The following is a 6,028-nucleotide window of genomic DNA, read 5'->3' as shown; positions in this document are numbered from 1 at the left end:
TTTATGGATTGCCCAAAATTCATAAAGAAAATGTTCCGTTAAGACCGATACTAAGTGCCATTGGTTCGCCCACCTACTCGTTAGCCAAGTTTTTGACTACGCTGTTAAAACCACATGTGGGCCGTTCGGACTCTTATATAAAGAATTCGACACATTTCATCAGCAGATTGAATGGCATAGTGGTCCAGCCGGAGGACTTATTGGTCAGCTTCGATGTGGTATCGCTGTTTACCATGGTTCCACTTAATGATGTATTGGAACAGCTGGATCGAATTTTTCCTGCCGATATTTTAGAGCTGTTTAAGTGTTGTTTGACGACCACATACTTCAAGTGGAATGAACAGTTTTATGAGCAAACGGATGGCGTGGCTATGGGAAGCCCCCTAAGTCCCGTAATTGCAAACTTCTTTATGGAGAAATTCGAAGAACAGGCCTTAGGTACTGCCAGCAAGAAACCAAATGTATGGTTCCGATACGTGGATGACACGTTTGTGTTGTGGAGACATGGTAGGGAGGAACTAAGCCGGTTCCACGAACATCTGAACAGTATAAACCCAAGAATTCAGTTTACTATGGAGGAGGAGGTAGACGGCAAACTACATTTCCTCGATGTGCTTGTGTTTAGAAACGAAAATGGTAGATTGGGCCACTCAGTGTACCGCAAACCCACGCACACGGACCGTTATTTGCACCGGGATTCGAACCACCACCCACAACAGAAGCGGGGTGTTATCAAGACGTTAGCGGACAGAGCTAGAAATATTTGTGAACCTGAGTTGCTCGACGCTGAGATGGAACATCTCCACAATGCACTAACGAAGAACGGGTATTCGTCCGCCGAAATAAAACGTGCGTTGAGGCAGCCACGCAGAAATCATACTGACGTACAGGCTACTGCAAAATCTAAGGTTTTCCTGCCGTTTGTTAAAAATGTAACGGAAAGAATAGGGAGGATCTTGACGAAGCGGAATATTACCGTAATTTACAAGCCCACCAGGAAGATACAGGAATACCTTAGGCCTGCCAAGGACGCTCGCAAACCATTGGAAAAATCTGGAGTGTATAGGATCCCATGCAGCTGTGGTGATGTTTATGTGGGTACCACTAAAAGAACTGTTTCTAAACGTTTGGAAGAGCACAAGGGAAATTGTAGAAGAGGAGAAACAGAACGATCAGCTGTTGCGGAGCATGCTTTCCAGCCGGGGAACCACAATATTCGTTTCGAGGAGACGCAAGTACTAGCGGCCACGAGCGGATATTACGAAAGGCTCTACAGGGAGGCGATCGAAATCGCTAAACACCCAAATAATTTCAACAGAAAGGAAGAGGGCGTCAAATTAAACGGTATATGGATGCCGGTGTTAAAAAAGATGTGTACCACTCGTCCACTACTGGGTGACGGCAACGGCGATCGACGGCGACGGACAGCGGCCAATTGCACTGACGTTTTCAAAACACGTGACGTCACGCCGCGGCGCGGGGGCGCGCGGACACGGAATGTAGCGGCAGTCAGTAGCGAGCCAGTGTGTGTGTTGGATCTTCCATCAAGCTACGGACCCCCTTGAAGATGTCTCCCGCAGTCGGAGACGAAACGTTGGGAATCACCACAGCATTCATCAACCGACCACGGCATAACAGCCCGGATAATTATAATGGACATGATATTTCCGGCCGTGAAAGTTTACATTTTAGTATCAGACGCCTCTACGGGGAGGAGATGTCAAGAGAAGTGCGACGCCTGGAAGGACTCCAGAAGAAGAGAGTGCAGCTTTTGTGTTCCCTCACATTCCTGTCCCGTTGCAGAGCCGTCGGCGTTATACCGAAGTTTCTGAAGATAAAGCGACTGTTCTATTCGGGAAAGGCACAACGCATTTTCAAACGGACTGAGGAGGCCTTACTACGAGAGCGCATTCAGCAGACCCGACGGGACTTGGCAAGCACAAACTGTAAGTTAATGTCTCTCCATATTACGATCAGTAATAAACTGTGCAGCGGTGACTGGGATAAAATTGATAGACTACTGCATGATACCATGGGGAAGCGTATGTTGACGACGTCTAGTAGACAGAAGAAGAAGTTTGATAATTTGCTACCTAATCAGACTGTTCGGCATTTAGACGTTTCCCGGACCGTTATCAATTTGTCCAAACGTTCGTTATCTGACGATGAGACATCTGTGCTTGCCAAGGGAGGAAATTTTGCTGTTAGTCCGCGTTTTGTGCCCACGGAAGAAATTATAGCCAATGTAGAAGCAGGAATTCGCAGTGTAGATTCTGTAACAGCTGAAGAAATCCGTATAGAAACAGTGAGAATATTAGCCAATGCAAAACCGCCGAAAAGTAATATAACTGTGGGTGAGAGAAGAGCTTTAAAACTCCTGAATGACGACGGTAGTATTTTGGTTCTCCCAGCTGACAAAGGAAGCGCAACGGTGGTTATGGATGTGGCCGACTATCAGAGAAAAATTACGGATCTACTGGATCCGCAAGCATATAGGAAGCTGAATAAGGACCCCACTAACAACGTTCTCAGAACTGTGTCGCGGTTAATAAAAAAGTCCTCCATTGAAGAGAGTGTACAGAAAGGTCTCTGCAATTCGGTTGCGCTACCACCGAGGCTTTATGGATTGCCCAAAATTCATAAAGAAAATGTTCCGTTAAGACCGATACTAAGTGCCATTGGTTCGCCCACCTACTCGTTAGCCAAGTTTTTGACTACGCTGTTAAAACCACATGTGGGCCGTTCGGACTCTTATATAAAGAATTCGACACATTTCATCAGCAGATTGAATGGCATAGTGGTCCAGCCGGAGGACTTATTGGTCAGCTTCGATGTGGTATCGCTGTTTACCATGGTTCCACTTAATGATGTATTGGAACAGCTGGATCGAATTTTTCCTGCCGATATTTTAGAGCTGTTTAAGTGTTGTTTGACGACCACATACTTCAAGTGGAATGAACAGTTTTATGAGCAAACGGATGGCGTGGCTATGGGAAGCCCCCTAAGTCCCGTAATTGCAAACTTCTTTATGGAGAAATTCGAAGAACAGGCCTTAGGTACTGCCAGCAAGAAACCAAATGTATGGTTCCGATACGTGGATGACACGTTTGTGTTGTGGAGACATGGTAGGGAGGAACTAAGCCGGTTCCACGAACATCTGAACAGTATAAACCCAAGAATTCAGTTTACTATGGAGGAGGAGGTAGACGGCAAACTACATTTCCTCGATGTGCTTGTGTTTAGAAACGAAAATGGTAGATTGGGCCACTCAGTGTACCGCAAACCCACGCACACGGACCGTTATTTGCACCGGGATTCGAACCACCACCCACAACAGAAGCGGGGTGTTATCAAGACGTTAGCGGACAGAGCTAGAAATATTTGTGAACCTGAGTTGCTCGACGCTGAGATGGAACATCTCCACAATGCACTAACGAAGAACGGGTATTCGTCCGCCGAAATAAAACGTGCGTTGAGGCAGCCACGCAGAAATCATACTGACGTACAGGCTACTGCAAAATCTAAGGTTTTCCTGCCGTTTGTTAAAAATGTAACGGAAAGAATAGGGAGGATCTTGACGAAGCGGAATATTACCGTAATTTACAAGCCCACCAGGAAGATACAGGAATACCTTAGGCCTGCCAAGGACGCTCGCAAACCATTGGAAAAATCTGGAGTGTATAGGATCCCATGCAGCTGTGGTGATGTTTATGTGGGTACCACTAAAAGAACTGTTTCTAAACGTTTGGAAGAGCACAAGGGAAATTGTAGAAGAGGAGAAACAGAACGATCAGCTGTTGCGGAGCATGCTTTCCAGCCGGGGAACCACAATATTCGTTTCGAGGAGACGCAAGTACTAGCGGCCACGAGCGGATATTACGAAAGGCTCTACAGGGAGGCGATCGAAATCGCTAAACACCCAAATAATTTCAACAGAAAGGAAGAGGGCGTCAAATTAAACGGTATATGGATGCCGGTGTTAAAAAAGATGTGTACCACTCGTCCACTACTGGGTGACGGCAACGGCGATCGACGGCGACGGACAGCGGCCAATTGCACTGACGTTTTCAAAACACGTGACGTCACGCCGCGGCGCGGGGGCGCGCGGACACGGAATGTAGCGGCAGTCAGTAGCGAGCCAGTGTGTGTGTTGGATCTTCCATCAAGCTACGGACCCCCTTGAAGATGTCTCCCGCAGTCGGAGACGAAACGTTGGGAATCACCACAGCATTCATCAACCGACCACGGCATAACAGCCCGGATAATTATAATGGACATGATATTTCCGGCCGTGAAAGTTTACATTTTAGTACTTCGCAAATAGTCATGCAACTCAAGTTGCTTAGCAATCCTTCAAATCGTAAGGTGCTCGGGAAGTGCACAGTGACACTTACTCCGAAGTCAGCTAACGCGCGCCAGATCGCTCCAGTCGCTACAGAATAAGGACGGCCCCCATGACCTCTGGACCACGAGTGCCCAGGCGGCTTCCCCGCGACAAGTTGTCAAAATTACTCTCCTCTAAACCTATATCCGCACTTTTCGAAAAATTCTGTATGAAAATTCTGCGTGGAGTGGAAGAGACCCAGCCATTGTCACTGTGGCCAGAGAGAATTTTGCTTTATCTATTTGGAAACAGGGGAACCCTCTAGAAATTTTCAGCTCTTGGCTTACGGAATGCATCATAAAATGCAAAATTTTGGTGTCGGCTACTAGTCATGTTCCATTCGTAGGTCACGTTCCGCAGGGCAAACAGCTGCGTCAGATCGTTTCATAACAACATAATTTGCATCCTTCCTCCTGAGTTAGTAAGTCTTGTGCTCTCTTCACAAACAGCCAATAAATGAGCAGAAAAATAATTACATATCGCTCAGCGATATGTGGCTGTTATCTCAATTTACAGGGTGTTACAAAAAGGTACTGCCAAACTTTCAGGAAACATTCCTCACACACAAATAAAGAAAAGATGTTATGTGGACATGTGTCCGGAAACGCTTAATTTCCATGTTAGAGCTCATTTTAGTTTCGTCAGTATGTTCTTCCACCTACGCTGAATGGAGCACGTTATCATGATTTCACACGGGATACTCTACCTGTGCTGCTAGAAGATGTGCCTTTACAAGTACGACACAACATGTGGTTCATGCACGATGGAGCTCCTGCACATTTCAGTCGAAGTGTTCGTACGCTTCTCAACAACAGATTCGGTGACCGATGGATTAGTAGAGGCGGACCAATTCCATGGCCTCCACACTCTCCTGACCTCAACCCTCTTGACTTCCATTTATGGGGGCATTTGAAAGCTCTTGTCCTCGCATCCCCGGTATCAAATGTAGAGACTCTTCGTGCTCGTATTGTGGACGGCTGTGATACAATACACCATTCTCCAGGGCTGCGTCAGCGCATAAGGGATTCCATGCGACGGAGGGTGGATGCTTGTATCCTCGCTAACGGAGGACATTTTGAACATTTCCTGTAACAAAGTGTTTAAAGTCACGCTGGTACGTTCTGTTACTGTGTGTTTCCATTCCATGATTAATGTGATTTGAAGAGAAGTAATATAATGAGCTCTAACATGGAAAGTAAGCGTTTCGGGACACATGTCCACATAATATATTTCCTTTCTTTGTGTGTGAGGAATGTTTCCTGAAAGTTTGGCCGTACCTTTTTGTAACACCCTGTATATAGACAACAAGAGCGCTCATAACACTCCTCAGTGGGCACTCCTAGTGATACACTTGTCTCTGGTGGCACTGGCCATCCAGGACAATATACTCAACCCCGTTAATAATTATTCGAACCACTCCCACATCTGAAAACATGTTCCCTATGTTTAGGCTGTCGTAAATCATCTGTAATGGCATATCGTTCGTAGTGAGGCACAGTGAAAAACTGTTTCCGAAAACCTAAGAATGTTTCGCAGGATATCGTGCGGCAGAAGGTCAAGATAAGGTTCACAAAGCGATACTTTCTAAATCCATACGTGGACGGAAGTACTGTCTCGAGGACAGTTATTACACTCGAACTTCGA

Source organism: Schistocerca cancellata, chromosome 7, assembly GCF_023864275.1.
Source record: "Schistocerca cancellata isolate TAMUIC-IGC-003103 chromosome 7, iqSchCanc2.1, whole genome shotgun sequence".
Classification (NCBI taxonomy): domain Eukaryota; kingdom Metazoa; phylum Arthropoda; class Insecta; order Orthoptera; family Acrididae; genus Schistocerca; species Schistocerca cancellata.
Note: the sequence above shows the minus strand (reverse complement) of the source record.